Source organism: Pseudopipra pipra, chromosome 4, assembly GCF_036250125.1.
Source record: "Pseudopipra pipra isolate bDixPip1 chromosome 4, bDixPip1.hap1, whole genome shotgun sequence".
In the NCBI taxonomy this organism is placed as follows: domain Eukaryota; kingdom Metazoa; phylum Chordata; class Aves; order Passeriformes; family Pipridae; genus Pseudopipra; species Pseudopipra pipra.
The window spans coordinates 61,222,961-61,250,144 of record NC_087552.1 but is presented as its reverse complement, the minus strand read 5'-3'; the positions used below and the strand labels follow the sequence as shown (position 1 = coordinate 61,250,144).

General features: G+C 38.6%; 1 long non-coding RNA gene and 1 other non-coding gene across 2 annotated transcripts; both read left to right on the top strand.

Annotated features, from left to right (window-relative positions):
* The first annotated feature begins 12,654 nt into the window (after positions 1-12,654).
* On the top strand, positions 12,655-12,767 carry LOC135413910 (U5 spliceosomal RNA). Its single transcript, XR_010430479.1, has one exon. It is a non-coding gene; the product is annotated as a U5 spliceosomal RNA (small nuclear RNA).
* Positions 12,768-15,552: 2,785 nt separating this feature from the next.
* LOC135413878 (uncharacterized) lies at positions 15,553-25,779 on the top strand. Its single transcript, XR_010430461.1, has 3 exons — positions 15,553-16,045; positions 24,542-24,684; positions 24,781-25,779. It is a non-coding gene; the product is annotated as an uncharacterized LOC135413878 (long non-coding RNA).
* The last annotated feature ends 1,405 nt before the right edge of the window (positions 25,780-27,184 follow it).

Below are 27,184 nucleotides of genomic sequence, written 5' to 3'. Positions count from 1 at the left end.
ATTTTTGAAAGCAATCAAAGAAGGTTTCAATGACATTTGACTCTAAGTTCGTGTATAGCAAAACAAACCTATAAAACCCCACTTGTCCCCTCTACTTCCCTTTTGATTTACAAAGGTGGAAACTTTCAGGATATCTTAACTGTAGACAATAAAACACTTTCAAAAACACATTAAGAGTGTCAAAAACCACCTTTGAGATGAGTAACATCTTTTAAAGTAATGGGCTAAATCAAACCAAAACCTTTGCTGACATTTTGATTACATTTCTCTTAGTCGGCATAATGAAAAATTAACTTTACACATAAAAAATTTATTGAAGCTTCTTTTATCGCCTAGGAAGAAAAGTTTAGTGCAGCCAACTGAACGATGCTTCTTCATGGATTGTCACTTTATACACTTTATTATTGTAACTTATGGGGATGTTTGTAAGCAAAGGAGTGTTATTTATTCTGTAGTACTCCCATTTGCTCACTCGTTATGCTCATCATGGGTCTATGTAATAAACTTCATAATATCACACATTAATGGGGTTATTTAAACTATAACTGCTATAAGTTAATATGCAAGTACCTTGCAGTTTTCCCATGTTTACTCGCAATTTTGAAATAATGTTCAAGACGTGCTCTGAGTCTGGGAAGAATCACGCACTTTAGTGCAATAATGTATGGGGAAATGTACAGTTATTTAATAAATATAGAGGAATTGACATTAATGTCTGTGTATCATTTGGTACACCTATTCATTAAAATGACTGCTTGATACTTATTTGTAGGAGATAAAACATATTTAGTGCCATTTCATGCAAATGGCAAACACTTGCCCAAAGCAGTACAAACTTTGGAAAAAGTTAGAATATTGTTGAAGTCTCCCTAGTTTTCCTAAGAGACAAAAAACCCAAGAAGTAGCTAAACTGCAGTTATCCAAAGGCAAGAACTCTGGTGATTAACTTTATTATTGCTTATTATGTATTTTCTTTTGCATGCTGACCAGATCTATATATCTATAACTCTCCTCCATGCTTTCTGCTTGAAGGCTTTTTTGAAAGAAAAGCTTGAGAACTTCAGAAGTAATTCCTAATAATTTTTTAAGAAACCATTATTTTCTGACTGCCTTAAAAGCTGCTGAATAATTTTTCCTTTGTTCTCAAAACCAGACTGTGCATGTCTGATCAATAATGCCGCAAGTCTCTGAGTATAGAAAACACAGATTTTTATATTGCCAAGTAGAAGTAATCAAACTTGCCAGGATGCTGTGATTTTGTGTTGAAATTGATAAACTTTAACCTGACTATTCAGATGATAATTATTTTATTCTATGAGTTTCATGTACTGTCACTGTTCTTTAAATCAATTTTTAGCCATCTATCAGAGTACAAACAGCATGTATCAAAAAGTTGATCTGATGAAATTACATCACTTGCAAAAGCAGATGTTCCCATTATTCAGAGGAAGCAATTGATTTTTCAGAGTACTTCCTGATCCTCCCGAGAATGACAGCTAGTGATGAGGAAACCTCTCGGTAAAAGTCAGTGAGGTAAATTTGAAACACCATTTTACATGACAGATGATAGCTATTAATTTGTGAAGAGATGTGTGTGCTGTAGGACAAATGCCTGTAAGTGAGAAGTCCACATCTGAACACCCCAAGCTTAAATAAAGAAGTAACTGGATGGAGGTGATACCTAGTGCACTTTGAAGGTTAATTCCTCTCCATTTTTCATGAGCTATCCCTGGCTTGCTTGTTACAGCCACTTTCAGATTTCATTTCCACCCCCTTCCCCCCTTCATTATAACAGATAAAAGGACAGGATCTTATGTTTCGAAGTGACCCTGAAAAGTTCAGACCAAAGCCCTTTTAAATTCCATTATCTGAAATGCAGAAATCCTCTATGAAATGCTGCCAAGCATTGCCATGGCAACATGATGTCACCTGGTGACAGAACAAGCATTGTAGCATTTAGCTGAGACCATGTTGCTTTCTCCACAAGGAAAAAGGTGATTTTGAAAGTGGGGGCCCATCTGATCAAAGGAATATCTGCAATCTAAACATTTCCACTCACCTTCGGGGAGAGAAACCACTTTCATTTCTCATCTCTGAACATGGGGCAGGGTCTAAATCACACAGGTAGGAAAGTTGAGAACTTGCAGTATCAAAAAGTGAGAACAAATGGAGAACAAACCATTATCTGTCAGTATATCTCTTATAGGCAAGTGGGAAAGGGAGTAGCTGGGAATCTGACTCTGCAGGCTGGCTGGTCCCCAGGAGTCATGGATAAAACACACAGCTGCTGCTCAGGGACTCAGCCTGGGCACCACGAGTGTGGCTCACCTGTCACATCACACACAGAAATGATATTTCACTATATTTAGCTATTTACATGCAATTCTGACGTGCTTTAAATGCTGTGCTTTTCCTTTGGGTGACTGGCAGATTTTAGACTGAGCTTTAAACTTGTGAGGGTGGATCCTGATTACGTGGGTGCACTACTTCACTATTATGGGCCTCAGCTGAGAAAAACCTCAGAGTCAATATGCTTTTCCTCAAAGTTTTTAATAGACTCAAGAGCAAGAGAAGTACAGAAATGACCCATGAAATCTCCTACAGGATGAGAAAAATAAGATATTTTGGCACAGATTGGAGGTGAAGAAAACAGAAACGGGGCAGCTGGAAGTCTTGGCCATCAGCAGTCACACATAGGAGCAATTTCATTATCCTCTGGAGAAGTTTTAGTGTAGTATACATACATTTTCCCCTTTTTTCTCAAGTGTGTTTCTGGCTTCTTTACTGTTTCCAAAATCTGGAACCCATGATGCTTCTCAGAGGTGCAAGGCAGAGCCAAAACTGCATTATACTGCACTGAAGATCTTTTGCAAATGTGCGTGTCAAAGTTCTCACTAATTTTAATCTGAGTTCATAGTCTTTGCAGCATCAGTGAAAGTAACACCTCATAATGAAACCCAGAAAAAGCTGCAAGACAAACATGATTTCAATATTTACAGCAAATCTGAAGCACATTTAAAAGCTGTGAGCCAGTCTGTCTCTGTTGGGTTTTATTTGGATTTATACCAGGAACACTTAGAAAAGTTATAACTGGGATATTAATATCTCCCATTTTCTTCCAAATAGGTTAGATTGCTGGACATCAGTTGTAGTATAAATAAGAGAATATTTGAATGGAGAGAAACTCTAAAAATCACATTTAGGAATGCTTGAAATCATGCGAGATTTTAAAGTATTTTTATTTGTGCTGATATTCTTCAGGTTTTGTTTTCTAGAAAGAACTCAAAATAGAAAATTGAAATACATTTATTCTGGCCTTTCACAGTGCTTGCTGTTGTGATATATGAGGACCAATATCTTCAAATTTTCCATCACTCTTCTCTTGTTGATTTAAAACCAACTTAATTTAGTTGTACACCTCCTCACATCAGATGAAAACCAGTCTCTGAGGTCTCTGAGTCCAGTACCTCACCATATCATTTCACTCCATGTCATTTATCCTTTAGACCTACTGAGTTTTATTTTAGACTCCACTACAGTGATTTGGAGACCTTTACAGAATCCAGTTTTTCTGATAATTAGCAATTGTCTCCTAATTTCTAGTCTGTGTATATTCACGTTTTTCTGCTAAGTCCCATTGAGTTTTCTCATCAAGGCAGATGGAAATCAAAACCTGCTCTACCCCTGCTATTCATAATCTGCCTTGCCTTGTTATCTCTATAACTATTTTTTGATATGTAATTTTGCTGCTGTAACTTTTAACAAAGGATCACCCTTACCTCTCTGAGAAGTGTGGGTTATTCTATGATGTACTTCAGTGGCAATTTTTTGCAGCTAAACTGAGTTGCTTTCCACAGTTTACTATAATTCCCTACCACAATCATCTGGGATGAAGCCAGTAAAGAGTAACCTGGGTTGTCACAGTTTTTCACTTTGGAGGGTACTCATTTTCTCTGAAATCAGTGATGATTACTCCTTACTTTTTGAGGATTTAACTGAGATCAATTAGTGTTCAGCATCTATCAAGTGTAGGCTTTGTATGAAGGTGCTGAACCTTGGATTCAGGCAACCCACCTGTAAGGACTCTTATATAGAAACACTTGCAATGGGGATGTAGTTCAGAAGGAGTACCTCAGATGGTATATGTATGCCTATGTTCAGTAACAGTGACAAATCTGAAGGCATTGGGCACCAAGATCAGGGGGTTTACCTCGTCCAGCTCATGCTAATGGTCTGTTGCAAATCCTGTTTCACTGGGCATGAGTTAACTGTTTAGCTGCAGACATATTTCACAAGATTGTTGAGTTAACATTACATGAATTATACACAGTTTATAAAATGATTATTTAATCAGTGGAAAATTAAGTTCATAGATGCTTTCAAAATCTGAACTAGCACATTCATCAGCAGAACTGCTAAATTTTTAATCAAGTCTGCTGTGCTTGATGTAGCTATCATTCTAAATTGCCCTCTCTCTGCTGGTCCTCTTACTGCAATATATATCTTTGTGCTATCCTTTCTTCATTGCTAATTGATTTTTTTCAGCTCAGATTTAAGGCAGAGTGACATATCATTCAGAATTTTCATCAAAGGACAGTCTTACTTACTTTTAACACATGAAATGCTTTAGGATGAGTGATTTCAAATACTGTCCAGAGTTCTGTGGTTCCTTCTTACTTAGATATATCCTTTAAAAGGAAACATGGCAGAGGCATAATGAGGAGGGAGTTTTGTTTGTCTTGAAAATGAGGAAAAAATTGAAATACTCTGACCTGGATTTGTTCTGGGATTTGATTGCTTCAGTCATTTCTAGAAAAAGTCCAGATAAGGAGAAGCAATGAGCAATACAGTTTCTCCAGATATTAACCATTTCCCACTCCATGTAAGAATTCAGTTGCAATCCCAATTTTTCCTGTTCTATAAAAACTTTTAGAAACTCTTTTTCATTAAAACCGTGAAAAAAATACACCCAAAGAGGAGAATAGCTCTAGAGAATTTACCATTTGTATAACATGAAAGTCTAGATACCTGCCCAGGTAAGGGAGAGAGCATAATGTCTTCTCAGCCCTGGATTCTCACATCCCACCGAGTAAACTTTTCAAGAGGTTCAGTACCTGAAGATGGGAAGCTTTTTCTGGTAGAGATACATTCACTTCATCCTATCAACTGTACCTGTGACCCAGACTGTTTCTAAAGGAAGTTGGGATTCATGTAGGAAGCCAAGCAGCCTCGTCTTTACTCACCTGAACAAACACACAGCTAAATCTCCTTGTAAGCACTAGCTCTCTGCACAAACATATTATGAAGTTCACTGTGCATTTTCAAGCATCTTCAATTTGCTCATCATCAGAATAGGGTTCACCCCTGCTCGGTACTTCCTATTACTATTACCTATTACTTGTTAGTTCTGAATGGCATGACTTGTCATACTAGTCCTGTAGTCTAAAGCTCAGGGTCATTTCTTATGGACAGCCACGCCTTGAATCTGTCAGTCAAGTTCAATGCAAGTAAAAGATTTTTACATATAGGCATAATGTAAATAAAAAGCATACACAATTGTCCATGTGGTAAATTTCTTTTCATGTTGGGTTTCAAAATTTACCAAAGGTTGGCTATAAGCCTGTGTACCTCCATAGCCCTGAATGATGGTAGAAATTAGATCTAAAATGTGCTATAAGATGAATATACATTTCATACATCAAAAGATGGAGAGACAACTATAAATACATACATACATATATATATAATAATGCTATTTATAAGAAAGAGTTTGATGATTTCTGATGTTCACCATGATAAAAGAGATTAATTAATTGACATGAGCTAATAACAGTGTCAGCTCTATAGTTTCTTTAACAGAAACAGGCCTTACACAAAGTAAAAGGAGAAATATTATTTAAAGTTCTAAAACACTGATTATCTAGCTGGGAAATGAGGCTAGTCCTTCACTTGTTTGTTTTGAGTGCACTCTGAAAGTGCCTCTCTGAAACTTGCCTAAGAGTGTCTATTATTTCCAGAGCAATTTGAGAGCTGGATATTTGGGATAGCACTCCACAGAGCCACATGAAACCATCAAGGACCATGCTAACTAGTGGATTTACACACTTTCTTGCCTTACTGTCCAATATCTGCAACTATCTCAGATACAAGTGCGTTCAGGGTGAGGGTTGTCCCCAGCACATGCTGAAGTCCCAGACACATATGCATGTCTGCAGGAGGGAAGGTGTTCCAGTTGCCGTTAAGATGCTCCTGGAACATGTTTTGGCTACATCTATGGCCACACAGTTTCCTTCAGCAGAAAACCAGGACCCCAGGGGGACGTTGAGCGACAAGGACAGAGCTGGGCTTGGCCAGCATATGGAGAGCAGATCGCCATGTGGAGCAGACTGACTTCATGCAGACTCAGCTGATAGCACTTGGCATTGAACCTAAATAGGATGTGAGTGACTCAGATAGGAATTAATGTGCAATTTAATAAACTCATTCATGAGTTATAGTTATAGAAATGCTCCTAAAAATCCATTAAAATTTTGAAGGTTTTTCACAGGCGCTTTCAGCTTCCAATACCCTTCCTGACATACTGAGAATCTTCCTGGTCTTGAGAGGGGCAAGTTCAGGGGCAATTCAGAATCTGCAAGAAAGTACAGGTGAAGTGCCAGAAGTCCCTGTATCCCCTATAGATTGTTAGGCAGGGTTTGGATGGGGCCTCTTTTGCATATATCCCTCCTTATGCTGAGTTGTACCTGAGAAGCCAGGCACGTAACAGGTCTGTTACTCTGAGGTGCCTGAGTCCTCTCTTGCCTCTTACTCCTAGAAGTTTGGGCTGCATAATGTCTGCATTTTACTCAATATTGATATTGCATACTCAAATTATGTTTTTCATCCTAACCCCATGTGAGGCTGTGGTTCTGATGAGAGAAACTGCTGCTGGGCCATTGCCATGTCAGGGAAGCACTAGTTGCTTAGAAAGACAGGTAGGTTCACCTCCCCTGCTTCCTTGGTTCTGCATTTCAGGTGTCCTCACCCTATGCCAAGGAACATTATAAGGGGAAGTTAACTTTTTAGCCAAATATTTTGCAGCCCATTTATAGTTTATTTTTCTAGTTGCTGGCCAATGGCAGCTCAGTGTGAGCCAGCTGTAGTTCTGGCAGCCCAGAAGGCAAAACCCATCCTAGGATGCATCACATACAGCACAACCAGATGGTCAAAACAGGTGACTGTTCTGCTGTGCTCAGTGCTGGTGTGGCCTCACCAGCACTGTGGAATGCTGTGTGCTGTGCTGGTCCCTACAATTTAAGAAAGATGTTCAGGTCTTCGAATATATCAAGAGGAGAGCAACCAAGCTGGTGAAAGGGCTGGGAGGAATCTCCTGTGAGGAGTGGCTGAGGACTCTGAGCTGGTCTAGTTTGGAGAAAAGGAGGCTGAGGGGCAACCTCATTGCTCTCTGCAGCTTCCTGAGGAGGGGAAGTGGAGAGGGAGGTGCCGATCTCTTCTCTCTGGGATCAAGTGACAGGACACATGGGAACAGTTCAAAGCTGTCCTAGGAGAGGTTTAAGCTGGACATTTGGTCATCCATTTCTTTACTGAGAGGGTGGTCAAACACTGGAACAGGATTTCCAGGAAAGCTTCCCAGGCCCAAAGCCTGTCAGTGTTTAAATGGCTTTGCCGTTAACAACATGCTTTGCTCAGCCCTGAAGTGGTCAGGCAATTGGACAATGTGGTCATAGGTCACTTCCTACTGTTATTTTCTATTCTATCCTATTCTATTCATGTGCAACAGAAAGTGCGGTATTAGTTAAGAATTTCTAAGTCACATGATGTATTTTTGTAGAAACAAGTTTTATTCTGGAAGTTAGAGATGATGTGATGCATGTAAATTTCACGCTCAGCTTCCTTCCAGATGCTTTATACTTCTCAAGTTCTCCCATTTGTATGTCTATTGTATGTCTAACATAGCAAAATAGAAAAAGGGTAATCTAGCATCTGTTTTGAAACAATTCTTCTCCAGCAATATATTTTGAATACCATGTTCATTTTATGAACATATTTCTTCACAGTTTTGTTATTAATTCTGTTAATATAAAACCAGTGAAGACAAGGACCAGATGCTGGGATAAAATTTACACCAGCTGAAGATCTATTCAGAGTTACAAAAACCTCCTATGGTGAAACACAGCTCAAAATGTTAAGCCACAAACTGTTATTCCATATCTGAAGCCATGCAGAAAAATAAAGATCTGCATGGGTTCAATGGAGAATTATAAATAAACTTTCACTTACTCAAGATATTTCATGATCCATTTCTGATATCCTGACAAATCTGAGATGATTTTTAAGTTGCTAACAAATCCATAATGGTTTGAGGTTTTGTAACAAAAGTTTTGCCTTGGTTTTTTTTTTACAGATAATGGACTAAGATTAATTTTACTGATTCTTAGCCACTTCCCTCCACTTTGAGTTTATTCTGCATGAAGTCACAGAATATACATATATATACACATACATACACATATATATATGAAAAGTACTGCTTATTCATACTGCACATCTAAGATCAGATGCATACAAAGTATGAAAAGGTTTTCAAATTAAATGGCTTAATCACTTCCATATTCTGCAGGTCTATTTTTGGCAATACTACTAGCCTCTGGTTTGCACATGTATTTATTTAATGACGTCTCTGTTCCTTAAATTGCCAATTGTATTGCTGATTTTCTTTTCATGGTAATAGCCCATTTCTTTGAGACTCTTTGTATTAGCTTGTTGTCGAGGTTGTTGTTTTCTGTGTTGGTAGTGGGGTGCCTTCTGGTTTTTCCATGAGGTGTTTTCCATTTTTCATCATGCTGGAGAGCAGGTAGTTATTATAGAGATTTTAAATTTTTACAATTAAGCCTCACTCCTGCAAAGACTTAGTCATGTTCCTTACTTTAAACATGTGATCTCTTCCACTGAGCCCAGAGGATTAGCATTAAGCACATGTGTAAATCTTAGCACTTTCAGAGCCTAGATAACTTTTGTTTTTTTATATTTCTGAATCTAAAGGAATTGATCTGCTGATAATTAGACTCTAAGCAGACAGTTTCAAAGTGCATTGCCAATTACAAGAGGATTCATCCTGCAGCAAAGTTCTGATTTGGGACTTACAAAGTCTGGGTCAAGACCTGGCTCTTTCACAGCCTCATGGAAAGCTTTGGATAAGTCACTGAAGTTCAGATACCTGAAGTCCTTCATCTTCCTAATTCCTGAGTTTGAAATGTCTCAGATTTAGGTGCCTTGATGGTCTTGCATATATAGACAAAAAAATCTTGCAGCTGATTGAAATAAGGCAGGGTGCTACTCCCATAAACAATGAACATGTAAATGTCCCCATCTATCCATGGTGTTACTCCTGTACCCTTGCCTCAGTTCATTACCTGAGTCTTGGTCTTTCTTCTGATGCCACTGATTACAGTTTAGTCTGGTCACTAGGTGCTGTAGTCATGAAAATTCATAACAAAAAATATAGATGAATAATAGTGAAATAAATATTTAGCTAATCTTTAAACATGTGCTTATAAGTATGTAGAGGCTGTGCTCTACAGCTGCCTACATTCATATATATTCAGCATCACTGGGCTAATTATACCATTTGTATTCCACAGAATTATGGGAGTCTACGGCAAAGTTTCCTGTGTTCTCCTCACATATCTCTTCAGTCGAACATGAGTCAGACCTTCACTGTTTATTACAATATTATTAGCATAAGTTGCTTTAGTAAAGTAGTAAATAATTCATAAGGAGATCTGCAAAAGCAAATATGTTTACCATTTTCCCCACTTTCATTGGGTTTGAAGAGAATTGTTCACTTTCTTCAAATATTTGTTTTAAAAATTTGGTAAGAGTACATTGTTTTCCACTCCAGATGATCTGTCCATTTTTTCTTTTCCCAGTAAAACATTCGAAAAACTGGTGCCGTGATGAAAGCAAGGAAAACATACAACCAAGGTTCTTAATCTGTTCTTAAAAGACAGCAGAGTACATGAGATAGAGTGGATCTCAGCTTGCAAGTACCAGAGGCCAGGTCTGCAAGGTGTTTAAACAGCTAATTTCCACCAAAGATTAATCATATGCCTGCACACTGTATTAAATAGAAACAGCACTGTGACACCTTGGCTGCAATCACACGAAGTGATGTAAGTAGGAGCAAATCCGCGTTGCAGTGGGCACCATAGAAATTAAAGGGAGACACTGTTCACCAGAGCATTTACAGTTTTATCCTACTTCTTTTAGTTTAATCTCTGTTGGTACTCAGTATTCCAGGCAAGTACACAACTATGGAATAAACACTGTCATGACAATATAGGAGAGGTTTGGACCTTCTAATGGTATCATAGCCCTTTATAAAAAAGGTTTCAAAAGGCTATAGTATTTCCAAAGAGTAGGATGCCTCCAGACCAGTAAGTTTGACAGCCTAACATATGCCCAGACTGCCTGCAAGCCCCACACAGCATGTCATCCTTCTGCGAAGAAAGAGGCAAGCGGCACAAGCAAACCTTAAGCAAGTATAGTGTGAGCAGATGGTGTTAATTCCAAAGTCAATTCATGCACCTAAATTTGGTTTATCTCAGGAGAGACAAACACACAAGATGGTCGTGTGAGTTTGAACTGTCATTTCCTAGAGCTGCTTTGCCCAAACAGGGATGAACCTTTCAGCTGTTGTTCGAAATGTCAAGTTCAGCTACACCATCGGGTTTAAAGCCTGACGTAACTGAATTCGGGTAGAAGCTAGAAGACAAATTTGTTCTGCCAATGAGACAACAAGTATCAGATTGAGTTTTATTTACCAAATCCTCACAGACAACAGAAACACCAAGAACTTGGGGGGAGAAGGAAAAATAAATTGAGTATTTTAAAAGACTTATGTTCATATTGCCTCTGAGAGGAGAGCAAACTTCTAAAGGTTACTAAAGAAAAAATAGCTCATTGGAGAGCATTTCTTAATCAAAAAGAATATTTCCGTAATTTGAGCAGTTTAAAAGTAGCCAAGGAGGTCAGTAGTCAAAGGATAACTCATCTCCTCTGCTGAGCCCACCTTAGTCTGGGTGTCCAAGCTCCCATGATGATGAACAGAGGAAAACAAGTGTCTCTAGAGGCAATTCACTTCACTTGAAACATGACTTTGGTAAAGTTTATTTCTCTTCCTATTGACTCTGAAAGGGAACTTAAGTACTGTCTTGTTTAAGAACTTAGCTTTTACATGACTAAAACCAAATTAAAGTACATATAGAAAATTTATATCCTAATTAATAAAATAGACTTTTAAAAATACAATTACCTTTCTGATATGTTCTTAGCTGAAGCCTTGTGGTGGTCTGAGCCAAACTTCATGGCATGAAATTTTTATAGCTTCTCTTCTGTTGTGAGTTTGTACAGCACCAAGCACACTGCTATCAGACAAATAAAAAGAATAATAAAACTCAATCATGCTTGTATATATAGAAGGCCAATCAATGTAAACACAGGGTCTCTCTAAACAGAAGAAAAGCGGAAGCCAGATGGCATGAAATCATTGATAGCTGTTTCATAAACTTTTCCTGCAATCAAATCTAATTGAAATAACACTAGACTGTAGGCTTGAGCAGGTGGGCAGCACACACAGCTGTTTCTGCTAGATGATTTCCAAAGAATACATACATAAAACATTTCACAGGGACTGACATACGTGAAAAAGGGTTACCCCAGATGGAATGCTCTCTTTTCAGGCCTTATTTCGCCGACAGATTTCTGAAGCCTGCCTCTTTAAATATATGGGCAGAAGTGTTTTTCTGGTATTGCTGAACCAATTACAGTCATTTAGAATGCTGTTGGGAGCTATGGCCTGGTGAGCGGTGTCTTCAATGTCAATTTGTATTTCAAGGCAGAGCAGAGCGGGACCTCCTAGTGTCCAATTTATTGCTTTGCAGTTAGGTAGAGTAACAAAAAACCTCTGACAGATATTTCTGTTTCATAGAAATTTGCCAAGGAAAGATTCAACCAGTTTCCTCAGTAGATTATTCTCATTTTCCCTTAAGTAATAGCTAGATCTTTCCTAACCTCTAACACACTTTTTAATGCAATTAAGCTAATGGTCACATATGGTTAAGGAGAGGAAACAGTTAATGTCTTTTTCTGTTTCAATATCTCATATATTGATGGATTTCTAATGTCCTCTCTCCTCCTTCTGTCCTTTTCTGTAGACAAATATCTCATGGTAGAATTCCTGAAGGCTCACATATGAGCCAGAAGAACTAGGTAGATCTTCCTACAGAGGTCCAGCACCCAATATAGGCTTGACAGTTTGGACTGAATTTTACTTTGAATTTTTGTTTGGACTAGAAACTAAGACTCAAAACAAAATATGGAGAAAGAAAGGAAAATGGGAAAAAGCAATTTATGTGGATCAAATGAGAGCCTGAAATGAGTGAACTGTGTAGGTCCACTACTTAGTGCCTTCTGGTTAGATGATGTCATAAGGCTTCTACTCTTTCTTATCTTTATATAAATGTAATGCAAAAGGATCAACATGGTATTTTCTATTGTTATTTATATCAGAATCTGTGTTTTTAACAGTTCAATCTAAAGGATTAGAATCTGTCACAGCCTCAGAAAGAGCAATCCAGAAGCAATTGCATAAGTGAACTCTGGTTTCTCTTTAGATTCTATAAATCTCTTGCTTTTTACTAAAGATTTCCATGGGGAGGAACAATTTATTTATAATAGATTTCTAGTACTTAAAGAGGTCTCCAGGAAAAATAGGGAAGCATTCTATCAGGAAATGTAATGATAGGATGATGGATAATGATTCCAAGATAAAGGTTAGTAGATTTAGATTAGATATTAGGAATAAATTCTTCACTTTGGGGGTGGTGAGACACTGGAACAATTTTCCCTGAGTAGTTGTGGATGCTCCATTCCTGGAAGCATTCAAGGACAGGTTGAATGGGGCTTTGAGCCACCTAGTCTAGTGAAAGTTGTCCCTTCCCATGGCAGAGAGTTTGAAACTAATTGACCTTAATGTCCCTTCCAACACCAATCATTCTATAATTCTAACAACAGAATTACATGCAAACTATACTATTTAATAATGAGTATAGTTGGACTGCTGGAGTCTTTTTGGATACTGCTCTGAAATATAAGTTCTGAGGTTAATGGCAGGCAGCCTTTCTTCCCTGTCCCCCATATATTATAAATATAATATTTACTAACATTAGAGGAGGGGAGAGAAAACATCATTACACCACTACAAAAAATCCTAGTTCTATATAATAGGTGTAACTGTGGCTCCCCAGTCCAGAAAAGAAAAGATAAAATGAAGGGCAACAAGAAATATCAGAGAAATGAAATGGGTTCTGTCCAAAGTGATATTAAACAGGATAGCAATTTTCAGCGCAGAATAAAAAGGAGTTTGTGGTTTATAAAATGATGAATGGTAAGGAGAGATGATGGGAATGATGGTTATTGTATCTCATAAGAAAAGAACATGAAGACACCAAATGAAACTATCAGACTGCAGGCTGTACACAAAATGTACTTCTTCACATAATCCATAACTTCAAATGCCATTGCCACAGGATGCTTTGGAAGCCAAAATTATAAATAGGTTCAAAAACATCCAGAGAAACTCATGGAATAAATATCTGCTGTGGGCTGACTAGCACAATGATATGGGTCAGAAAGTCCTGACCTGCAGAGGCGTCCCAGGGGGGTGCCACCCTCTGAGCACCCTCCTTGGGGTCATTTGGCTGCCCCTGTCAGAGGGAGTGGGCATGGTGCAACGAAGCCCTTTGCTCCTTCTCATGCAGATGCAGATGCAGATACAGCCCTTGGTTTCTTCAGAAATCAGGCGCAGTTCTCAAGGGAAAATCCACACTCCTCAGAGAAAAAGCAGGAAGAAATCATCAGTACCCCCAAGTAGTGGGAGCAACCATTTGCAAAAGACAGAGAGAATCAAGCCCTGGGGTGATATGACTCTGCAAGAAATAAATGAGTGTGAAGCAAATGCTTTCAAAGGCACCCATCTCAGCTCTGTGGCAGAGGAAACAGGAACACACAAAAAGAATCAGTGACAAAAGATCCAAAAGAGGCAGTTGATTCCCTGCAGGGGAGGAAACAAAGTGTTTACAAAGATGCAGAACAGTAAATCATCAAAGTGTTCTTCTGAAAATGTTTCAAATGTAATGTTCATTCCTACATTTATACGTAATGCACAATAGAGAGAAAAAAGATACAGCCCTTGCCTTTAAGGGCATTTGGACTCAAGCAGGTGTAGCATATCAAGTAAGAACAATAGCAAAACAACAAAGAGGGAAAGAGGAAGGACTGCAGGAGGAGTGGGAGCACAGGGATCATATGTAAGTTTATATAATTGTTTTGGATTACTGGGAAAAATCAACAGCTTGTTTATTGCCTTGTTCTCTTTTGCTTTACTTGCCTTAAACTGAAGTAGTTATTTCAGGCTGCTGAAGGGGTCTATTTTGACTGCAGTCTCATGAAGGTTGATTATGGGAGGGGGTTTGTGGGAGGCAAAGGAGTGAAGACAAAAGAAGAGATGAAGATAAAGAACAATAGATGCAGAAACAGAGGGGACCTGGTGCAGATCCTAGCACTGCTTTCAATAATAGCTTGTATTCATATAGAGCTTTTCAAGCACAGATTTTGAACTGTTTTAAATTGAAGTCTGAGTCATCTTATTCATATTATAACAGGACAAATTGTGTGTTCAAGGTCACTCAGTGGAAAAAAAATACACTGTAGCCAGGCAGAGGATTCACAGCCCCTGAATGCTAGTGCCATGCTTCCCACAAGCCACGCTGCCCCTCCATCAGCTTGGACTGTCTCCTGCAACACAGAGGTGATGTATTAGAAATTAATTTGTCAGCTGCTTTCTCTCTAAATTATATGCTGAAGCACCATATCAGCCCATTTTCAGACAGAAATGACCTTGGTGGGAACATGTACACGAGGCAGAGATTTACTGGGGGATTTAAGAGGGTTTAAGCTCTCTTCTCCTCATTGGGAACTTACGAGTCCGCAGTATAAAATGTTACCCCGATATGTAAACAGTCACAGCTACTGGAGACATATTATGTGTGTTCAGGGACACAGGCAGGCCACTCTCAAGGCCAGATACAATCTGCTCAAGTAATGCTTTGCAATACACTCCAAGAGGGCAAGTAATGTCCAAAGTCCAGACATTTACCAGCATGCTTTGTTGTAAGGGAGATCAGAAAATGTCATGCTCGTGGATCCTCTCGAAAGTGCTCCCTTGGCGTTATGGAAGTGCCAACATGTTGATACATGTATGACCTTTTTATGGCATTTGAAATGCACAAATTCTGCTGACTTCCAAACCATTCAGAAAGTCTCTTCACCTAGAACTGTTTTAGAATCATAGAATCCTAGAATGACAGAATATCTCAAGTTGGAAGGGACCTATAAGTGTTGTTTGAATTATTCTACTTATCAATGTTCTGATCACATGTTAGTTTATACACTAAGCAAATGTGGTAGTGCATTCCCCCCCAGGCTCTGCTCCCTGGGCCTCACTATGATCAGAGAAATGCTCATTAGGCCTTGGCCTTGACTAACAGCAGCTGAGCTAAACTCCTCTCGATCTTATCCCTGCTTCCAGGGACTTATGATAACGAGATTCTGTTTTTAAACACCACTCTTGGAAATTTATTTTTCTTTCCTGAATAGCATCTCTAGTGGAGTAACATTTTTGTCATCAAACTTTCAAAGGTTACCAACCCAAATTGCTGGATGAGAAATCATTATGATTAAAGCCAACTCTCTCATGACCCTCCAAACAGCAGTCCAAAGTGAGACCCTTTGAGCTCTCCTGGACTGCAGTGGGCTATGACCAGCAATCTCCCTCTGACTGGGCTGCCTGTCAGAGCCAGCGAACTCTCATGTTTGCTATACTTGAAGGACCACCTCTGAACAGTGATGACGGACCCCGGGCCAACATCCTCCACTCCCCTAGACTCGACCCCTCGCCCATTTAGAAGGTGCAAAGGCATCCAGCGTGAGTACTTCACTGAATTTGAGGGGAATTATTCACAGGTATACCTTTTACATAGTCTTTAGGTCTGTGTGCATGCAATTGTGAATAGGCTATGGTAAATGTACTATTAATGTTGCCCTCCTAAATTTTTAAGCACTCTAGATTTGTAAGTTAGGCCTGTGAGTGCTATAGTAAATTCTATATGAATCTTTTGTTAAATTGTTTAACTTAAACTACTGATTAAGTGCTGTTAAGTTTAAGTGCTTTTAAATCTTTAGGCTAAAACTCTTGGTCAAGTCCAGGGCTCAGTTTAGCATGGAGGTCTACTCTGCACCTTGTGACTCAACAGGAGAGTCTTCCTTGCTCTTTATTATTCTTACTCTTTCCCCCCCCACACTCCACAGCATTCACATAGATAATTTTTGGGTTGACTTTGGTTTTAGATTGATTGATTTTAGATTTTAATTTGCTTTTTCTCTGTGTACTTTAACCACCTAATATTAGTAGAGTGAATTTTGCCAAGGAACTTCACTTTTATGTTTAACCTGGTTTTGCCAATACCTTTGCCAGTGATTCTTTAAGCTACCTCAATAATTTAATTGCACAGAGTAGCATTCTTTCTTTTAATACAATTTTTTATCACAGATGTAGTTCAAGAAATCTTTCAAATGACAAAAAAATCTGTAATGACAATACTTAATTGTCATCACAAGATGTTATCTATTTAATGAACCATCTAGTATTGCTGGTCTTTTATTTGTCCTTCCTTCCAATTAACACATTTATATTATATTTTAAAATGCAACATTTTCAAAGATTAAATGAAATTTTTATGTGACTGGACCATGCACACTTATGGCAACAGTATTGCCTTAACTCATTGCCATACTACAATGGAATTTCTGCTTGCCTGGTTCCTTGTAAACCCCTCTCAACAGCTGTGCTGCAGATGTAGTCACACATTCATGTGCAATTGCTTTCTTTCAGCACTGTCTGATCTTCCATAATTTAGAAGATGTTCCTGTTTGTTTTTAGAATGAAATCTTGCCTATATTACATCTACCAACTCAAAATTAACCCAGCATCATTTATATGAATAGATTTACAACTAGGAGCAAGCATTACTCAAGGTGTGCTCCTTACACAAAAAAAAAGAGAAATAAAAAAACTTGTAAAGATCACAGTAACAATTTTAATGTTTATATCTCTTTTTACTGCTGATGCTAGTCTTACCATGGAGCAGTTTAGAGAGGATTTTTTATAAATGTGAAATGGCTTGAAAGATTTTGGATTACATTTGCTTTGACCTCTTGAACTACTGGTAGGAATTTTCTCTGCTGAACTAATTATCACTTGAAATTGTTTTGAGCAACTGTATATCATCATCATCGTGATTCATTGCTAATCAGAAAGCGAGTGCTGCACAATATAGCAGACATGAAATACACAAACCGTAGGACATCTATTGTACGGAGCAACAATTATTTTTACTCTTTGTGTTTATCGAAAGGTGACTCCAATGTGTTGACTAATGAATTCCACCCCAGCTGTGCATGATCTTATAATTACATGGTTCAGGCTCCACATCAGCTAATCAAATGTTTTCTTCAGCTCAATTTTGCTGTGATTCAGACCCTAACTCACTGAAGTATTCACCTAAAATCAGGTTTATTCAGTGGCCAGTGGAACTAACTTCGCTGAGTTAAATGGATGGATACAAGTTCTTCATTGTTTTTTTAGGCGGACTCTGGCACTGTGATGAATAGAGATCATACTGTGGAACCAGTTGCTGTATTTGGAATGAACATACTGATTTCTGTTAGAAATTATTATTTAACATATACTGTTGGTAGCATAAGATTGTATTTCAATACATCCAACATATAATCTAAAACTAAAGAAATCCAATGGATAAATTCCCCAGAGCTGGTAGTCCCATATATATTATATATATAAAATATATATATATTATATGTATATATTATATATATATATATAATATGTATATGTATATCCCTTATACACATATTTCCAGTCAATAACCATTTTTTCTCTAAAATCTGTGGATTATCATATTTTTCTAGTTTCTTGCTTTAATGTTTTGTTTCCAGCAAAAGATCTCTCTCTGCAAGAAAACACAGGAATAATGTGTATCCATGCATCAGCCATTTAGCTGTTAACAAACAGAGATAATGGCCATTGGGAATGTAAAAGCTAGACTACTTGGCTGCTCTGACAAATGAAATCCAGGAGTAATGAGTCACACTAGATGTGATCCTTTAAAAAGAAACATTGGCAAACTCTCAGATTTTAAAATAACTTTGCTGAGATCAAGTGGAGCTGTCTTCAACCATGATGAAAAAGCTAAAAATGAGTATCTGACTGTGCAGATAATTCCAGCAGCCTGGCAGCATTCATTTGCAAGGCAGCCTAGGCTGATAAGACGCCCATGCTGATGCTAATGTGAACTGGATGGTGTGGATACGTGTTGAATAATCACTGCATACACGGCACCTTCATTCATACACTGCTGTCTGTGGTTATCAGCTTAGAGAGATGATAATGCACATGCCTGTGAGCCAGCCTCTGCTCTGGGTTTTGTTTTGCTCTGCATTGCTAGGCAGGCAGCAGAACGCTCACTCTCCTGAGCAAGGAAGGCCGAGCACATCTTCCCCTGCAATTTTAGCAATTTTAGTCAAAGGGAAGAGAGCAAGTGTATCACCCACCAGGAATGGTGGAGGGTGGATCCTCTTCAGGATACGTAAAATACCCAGGTCTTGAGCTGGCTTGCAAAATGGATATTAACTCAAAAATCACCTGAGTACTTTGGCTTTTTGTAGTTATGTGCTGTTTGCATCCCTTAGTTAGAAGTAAAAGGCAAGATTTTCATTGAGCTTTGCCTGTTTGCTCCACATGAACATGACCCAATCCCATCCACTGCTCCGCAACTTTTGAAAACAAACTTTTGTCTGGTGCTTGTTGCTGAAGGAAAAGCTGTTTGCCATTTCTCTGCACCTGATGATGGCCCATCTCCAAATTGTTTGTGATTCAGGTACATTTAAAAAAAATTAGAATAATATAATATCTCTCAGCTGTCTGAAAAAATAGTACATGCAGAAGTTCTCTGTCAGAGAAAGGCCTGCTTAACTTTCTGGTTCAGCAAGAAAATCTCAAAGAAACAAAGTTCAGGGCTATAGGAAAAAAAGTCAGCTTGTCAGCATATATCTTTTAGGCTTTGAGGAACCACACATTAATCAGTGGAAGCAAGGCAGTGAGCAGAAACAAGCAAGGTGAAAACTCCCAGACACATTCCAGTTTTGTCAAAGTGGATTTCTTACAGATATCTTTTCAGGCAGACTTCTTTTGATTCCTAACTAAATGATCCTTGCTAGATGAAATCAAACCTTGCATTTCAGTGCTCCGGTTTGGAAGCATATAATGCAAACCACCGACACTGCTGACTGAAATAATTTTATTAGGCAGCAGAGATTTTTTTAAATGCTTAAATTAGAATTGCAGCTATTCATACTTTTTCAGCATTATATTTTTTTTTGTGTTTGTGTGTATCAGTAAAGAAATTCTAGGCATACAGTAGTGCTGGGCAGTGTTCTGTAAAATATTGGTATTTTACAGATACGTCAGACTACAGAAATGGATTTAGGAAATACAGAAATGAATGATGTATAAAACGCAAAGCAGAAATGTCACTGATCACTGATATAACTATTATATTCAGAAGGAGGCAAAAATTCAGTTTTACTGTCAGGCATGTTAGCTATACTTTCATTTTATCTAGGCTACTTGTGCTTTCCCAGCAGAAATTTCACATTAAATAACATTAAGCTAAGAAGAGACTACACAATAGTGGAGTGCCTGTGTAAAGGTTTTATCACCAGGAGATTGGGTTGCCTGAGTTATTCATTAGTTGGTACATGGCAGACATTTCAAAGGGAAGTAAAAGAAGGCTCAAGCAGCATTCTTAAAATGTCCTTGCATTGTTTCTTTGTACATATTTCACTAGATTCTTTTGTTATTATGAGACCAAACGAACTGATTACAAGGGAAGAAAGGCTTAATGACCGGTACATTAACCTCTGGATGTTGTCTGTAAGGGATCTGGTTCAAGCCTGCTGAAATCAGTAAGACCCTCTCCTTTGATTGCATAGATTTTTATATTTTTGTATTTCATCCTAATTTATTGAAAGTGGGTTTTTTTCAAACCGATAGTTGAGGACATTACCCAAGTAGAAAAAATTCTCTGCATGGTTTTGTAAAGACAGGAATGACCCCTGGCATGAGCATAAAGATAACAGCACGATCACCAGCTGTCGGAGTGAACATTTTAATGGCAGATTGAGAATGAATGAGTATCTTGCATCACTCTACTTGAGATGCTACCTGTTGTCCTCAGGGGAGAAGAAGGAAGAGAGGATATATTTCCATAATGAGAGTTCTTTTCTCTGAGTGCCTGCCGGATACAGATACCTTTTGGTAACTGTTTGAACTTGTTTGCATGAAAGAAATGACCTGGAGAAACTGATAAGGAAACTGATGGAAGAGTGGAGGTGAAATGGCCAAAAGGGTGAATTTATCAAGCAAACTTGCAGTTTTTCACACAGTTTTATAATTTATCTGGATAAAAATTGGATAACATGGTCCTGTGATATGTCACGCACATGCCAGATGAGATAGTTCTTTTGTTTTGGTTGACAGTTTGTCAGAAAGAGCGACTGATCATTGTGCCTTAAGCACAGAAAAATTAGAAGTCAAGTGTAGGACTATCTCAGCCAAAGGAATATATGCATGGTCAACACTGAAGACAAATTTGGAATTATAGGAAATTAAACCAGAAAATAACTGAAGGAGTCATCCAGTCATTTCTCCACTCTGAGATTGGATGAGCCATTCTTATGCCATTCTTGATGGATATTTGTCAAAACTGCTTTTATGAATTTCTCAGGTGGGATTTCCAGTGCTTTCCCAGACTCTCTGCTCTAGTAGTTCATTATCATAGAATAATAGAATCATAGAATCAGTCAGGTTGGAAAAGACCTCTGAGATCATCAAGTCTAACCCTTGATCCACTACCACCGCAGTTACTAGACCATGGCACTAAGTGCCACAACCAATCTCATCCTTCTTCCTGGAAAAAAATTTCCTTTTGTCCAATCTGTATTTGCCTTGCCATAATTTAAGATAATTTGTTCTTATCTGACAGGCAGACAAAGGGAAGAGTTCATTTCCCTTCTCAGCTAAGCTCTCTGTTATTTAAACTTCCAGTGTTTGGACCAAAAATATCCAATACCTTCATTTTTTTCCCAAATGTCCCCTCTTAATCTTTATCATTCTCATTACTGTCCTTTGGTCTCTCTCCAGCTAATGTACAACTTTCATGTTCTCTGTCAACCAAGCTGGCCACAGGACACATACTGAAGACATAACCTCACTCAGAAATCATGCTGTTATAACAGAAGAGACATTTACTGACTAAGCACACATGTATCTGTGTCTTTTTTTGCAGCCAATGGTATTTTTGGTGACTCATTTCAAACCTGAATTTCCTTCTGAAAATCTGCTGCAATACCTTCCAGCTTATGTGTGGTTTTCTATTCCTGCAAAAAAGCAGAGCTTTGCATTTTTTTGGCTTTTTGAATTACATTCTATTTTTCCAGGCTATTTGTCCAATTTATCAACACTGTTGTAGTTCTAATCCTGTCTTGTCATACATATATTGCCCAGCTGGGCAATATATTGCCTCTGTGAACTGAATAAATGCATTCTTCATCCTGTCCTGAAAATCACAAATGGAAGCACTGGATGCCATTCAGGATAATTCCCATAAACACCCACTCAAACCATCCCTCTGATTTGATCACGAATTAGTAATACCTACTCTCTTAATACACATCTCTCCAATCAGTAATGCATTCACTTAATAACTTTTTTCATCTAGTCCATGTTTCCTAAACTTGTACATAAGAGTCCAGAGGTGTACTGAGGTCACAATATGTGACATCTACCAATTTTTTTTTCTATCCACGAAGCCTGTTATCCTGTCATCATACAATCCTTCCTTTAATTATCAAAGTTCATGTTTCATAGAGAAAAAATGTATGTGACTAAAATTAAGTTCTGAGGTAACCTATAGAAGGGCAATCCAGAACAACAAGGTAGCATAGCAAGGGTCTCTGTTATCTAAGTTCACGATGCACTAAACTGTAAACATACTTTCAGAATATTTGCAGGCACTGGGTTATATTATCTCATCAATGAACACACTTTCTGCTGGTCAGACCAGAGGATATGCCTTCTTAGCACCTTTCAGGATGAAAAGCACTTAGAAGATCACACATTGGTCTAGAAGACTCCTGAAAGACTATCACCTAAACAAAGTGATGAACCAACTGCTAGTTTTAAAACAATAAATTCCTGGTACAGTTAGCTTTATAAAAGGGGCACTAGGTGCCCAAAGCATGGGTATGAAGAATTCCCTGGAAAAATGCTGTTTATGATGCCAGCCTCAATACAGTTCAGTGTCCACAACAGTCAAGTTTCCTCTGAATGTCAAGCAGAGGACCGTAAGGGAAGTGAAATATTTTTGCTCCCCACCAACATGTTGAAACTTCATATGAACAGGCAAGCTAAGGGGTTGTAGATATTTTTGAACTGTATCAGTTTCCAAACAAATAAGCAAATATCAGCAGCTGATTACAAGCTCATGAAAGGAAACATTTGTGGCAAGAAAAGAATGGTGCTTTGCAGCTTTGGACTTCAGTCAGGTGGGTGAAGGTCCAAATGGCTGAAACACTACTTCAGTTTTGAAGTTCTATTGAAAGCTTCTCTAGACCTTTTGCAAAAATGGACAGAAATCCTAATGAGTAGATGTTTTGATGAATTTATTTTTACAAGCATTTTTCCAACTTGATTAAAACAAGAAAAGCATCAATACTTCTGATACCTACCTTAATGGTAGCATTAAGTGATACTGGTGGTGATGATGAAATAAAAATATTGTTTAAACCATTTTGAAACTTTGACTTCAGTGTAAGGTCCAAAGTTACAAAGGTTAAACAGGAGGCTGTGCACAAGTCTCATTTCATTGTTATGGCGTGAATGATGTAAAACCGGAACTAGGTGAACCATACTTTTTCCCCTACAAGCAATGAATCTGCAGTGGTTAAACAAACAAATCTCCTGGGGAGGGACTGAGAGTGCAAAGAGATCATGAGTTGAGGAAAGGTAAACCAGCACTTGCTGATGAAAAAAGCAAAGTAGGAGTACACCTTGTTGGTAGGTGGTGTCCTCTCTCTGGCTGCAGTGGAGAGCTCTGAGTTTTCCTTCCTTTGCATGTTGTTGGAGCAACTGTGTTTGAAATAGCTTTTGGAAAATCCTACTCAAAATCCACCATTTGTGACAACAGCCCTTGCATTTTCCCTTGAAGTTGGATCCTTGAGGATCTTAAAAATGTCTTGGAGTCTTTCAGGATACCTGCATATGTCAAAATATTTGTGATGATCCCTTTCCTACCCTAGCACCAACAATCTGTCATGAAGGTGAGACAAATCTGTATCTTAGGTATTCTAAAAGGATTGCATGCTCTACCTCTATCCTTGACAAAGTGTTTACAGCTCTGGTGATGAGTCAACAGATTTTTACTGGTATTCCTCCACAACCTCTTGGCCACTTTAGCTTGAGTTACCAACAAGTCCCCAAAGCTGCCTCTCTACCACTTCATCTCTGCTCAACATGTGCAGGGATCCTGTTGTACTCCTAATCTCTGCAAGATCTTGCCAGCATTTCCCATCCTTAACACAGCCACAAGAACAAATCCTGTTCAGAGGGCTATTCTCACAGCTGGAGGAAACTCCTTTTCCCACACGTCTTCTCACAAATGCAGGTTACTGTGCTCCCTCTTATGAAGGCAACCTCTTCAGCTAAGTACAATATTTGTTTCTTCATTTGTTATCAAGGAGGAACAACACAATACAATGTAATTCAGTCAGCTAAGGGGTTCAAACAGAGTAAGGAAAAGAAAAAAGTGGCTATGGACACTGTGGTGTATAACCAGTCCAAGCGAATAATGAGGAATAGAAATATTTTAAAGATATTTGCAGTCATGTGTAACTTTGATCCATATAGGAGATATAAATCAGCCCAGGTATCAGAAAAGCTTACTATTTCCTCTTATGTCTGATGCTTAACTCCACTACTTGTTCAGCACTTGTGATTAAATCCTTTCCCTTAGTCTTTTCCCAAATTATTTTCCACTGTCATGAACTGAGAGTAGTGCTACAAGTCATAATATCTAGAATTTGTCCATAATATTTCATCAACACATTTTTGAATTAAATTTCTGTTACACTTCCTAACCCCTCACCCCTCCCCATGGGAAATGCCCATTGCCCAGGGAAAGTGCTGATCTTTCACAGAACAGAAAGCCTGAAATCGAAGATATTTTGATGTAGGGGAACTACTGCGTTGTCACAGACTTTTCTCATACACCCCCTTCTCCTCCAGAAACCATGTAGTTTAGCTAAACACAAAGTCCCCTGTGCAGCAGTTGCTGGCTTTGAAGGTACCACGCCTCCACAGCTCCACCATACCCTCCGGGACACTGAGGGATGATTCCACATGACAGCCCCGTCAGGGGAGCAAAAGGGGTGAGTAAAGTGAGTGAATTACTGCGTAAAACCAATACTGTACTGCAATGTCACAGTCATATATTCAGCATTTATTTATTTAATTTTGTCTTACAGACAAAGATCTGGCTTTCCCAAAGAAAATGTCAACAATGCTAACAATGTAGAAAAGACCCTCCACTTTCTGACAAGATTGATGGTAATTATGACAGTGGCTTACATATCATGGAGACCCTGCAGAAAGGAAATGGTGTCCCTCCTTCTCACTCAAGTTATTTTAGATAAATAATCATACATATCTACAAGTAATGATGGCAAAGTAGAAGTTATACCAGTTGAAAGGAGGTTCATTGTGCCACCATTAGTGTTATTCTACATTTTGTTGGTAGTAAAGGCATCCTTGGTTTTTTTTGATGTTTTTGTATGAGAAAAAATATATGGAAGTCATCATTAGGTCTGTCATTGCTGGTTATTGTACCACCAGCATGGCATTTCAAAATAGACATATTAAATATCCTCTCTTTTTTCCCCCCAGGGGAGTAGCATAGCTGAAAACAACTTTTCATATATCAGCAGTTGACTCCTGTGGGAATATGAAGATTTTAGCATTCAGTGTGCCAAGCTAAGAAGTGAATTTATGCTTGTGGATTTATACTGTGAAGACTCAAGGAAGTGAGACATTACTCAGTCTAAGTTTGTGCGGGTAATATTAGACTATTATTCAAAAAGGCAAAAACATATGTCTAAGCTGGTGTATCATGACACATTAGAAGGCAAGGAATGTGTTCAGGAGTGCTTGTTATTTTTCCTTCTAGCCAGTTTCAAAGTCTTTGTACTTTATTCTAAGAATCACAATCAAACTTTACTCCTCTTAATTCTTTCTCAAATGATTCTTCTCTGCAGAAATACGAGATACATTTTTCAGTTTTGTTTGGGCTGCCAATTTCCTTTCACTCTTGACAACAACAACAAATCTCTAAAACAATTCTCCCACATTCACTATTTGGCTGACCAGCCCTTGAGGAACACAGAAGAAGAATCAAGAATACAAAGTGGTTTGGCAACATAACAGCAGCTCTGGATCTATTTGCATCTGAGCCTGTTTTACAAGGTGCTCCGTGTCGTAGGTCAGAAATTGTGTGAACAGTTTCTGTTGCATTTCTGTGATTTCTCCCCTGGCATGGCTGGGTGCAGATAGTAAAAAATGCTGCGCCACTAATATGGCTGCAGGCCTTGTGCCAAGATGCCAGGGAGGAGTTTTGGGAGGTGAATAAAGTTTTCTCATCTCCTATGACCACCTGTTGTGGTCCAATTAGCATGGAACAGCAGAGCATGTTTTCCTTATGTAACCAATGTTGTGTGAACAAGAAGCTGAGCGTCATGAGCACTATATAATCTGTCTTTCTCCTAATAAATCCGACATTTGCCTGATCATATTGATCCTGGAGCAATCTGTCCATACCCTTCCATCAACAATTGGTGCCTAAAAAGGGACTCCAAGTTTGTCAGTTCTTCGGGACGTGAGGCGAGCAGGAAGAGCCGAAGGAAGCAGCTGTTACAGGCAGCACTGCCCCGGTGCTGTGAAGAAGGCCGTGCACGGCAAAAATTCAAATCTCGCCCTGATCCGGTGAGTCAGCTGGTGGGAGCATGGGGGTCACACTTTCCAAAGATGAAGAAGTAGTGCAAAGGCTCCTACAATATATAGTCTCTCTAAGAGAGCCAAATTATGATAAAAAAGCCCTTGAAGGGTTAATAGTTTGGGTGAGAGCTAAGAAGCTACTTCCGTCCACTCAAGCCGCCTTTGAGGTATCCATGTAGGATGCTATTAAGGAAGAGTTATGGGACGAGATTTCTAAGGGATCAAAGGACGCTAAAAAATACCCTTCCATCAACAGCTCCATGTGTGGTTTAAAACAGGCCCTGCAATATGAGGAAAGAGTCTCTGTACACCTATATTCAATTTGCACAGGGTGTCTCGTCGCCATGACTTTGGAAAACAGATATCACAGAAAGGGGGACGATGGCTACAGTGTCCCTTTAGGGCCAGCTATGATCTGGAGAATCCTACCGAGAGAAAAAGTGAAAAATAATTAAGTCCTCTTGTGCTGAATTTCCTTTTCATACATATTTAAAGTGTTATTTATGGCTCCATCCTCTCAACTTCTGTATTTGTTTGCAAATTACTTCTGGGTCTTTCAGCTGGCACTGTCTGCTATCTTGCTTAAGGTTATATCAAGAGTCTGAAAGAGAAATTGCACAATGCTAAGTGCCAATGCCCCTTCTTGGTATATTAAGATTTCCTTAGGATTAAGTCATCCCAGAAACTTTAGTTGGCATTACTTCAGGCAAAGTTTAAAGATATCTGCCAGAGCATTAGGAAAGGTTCTAAGATAGAACTAAATGACATTGCCAGAAATGTTGTTGAAAGCAGAAAATTAAAGATTATTCTCAGGGGTATATCCGACTTGTTAAAGATGGAGAACATCTGAAGTGGCGATTTTTATTTTGGGTGAAAAAGAAC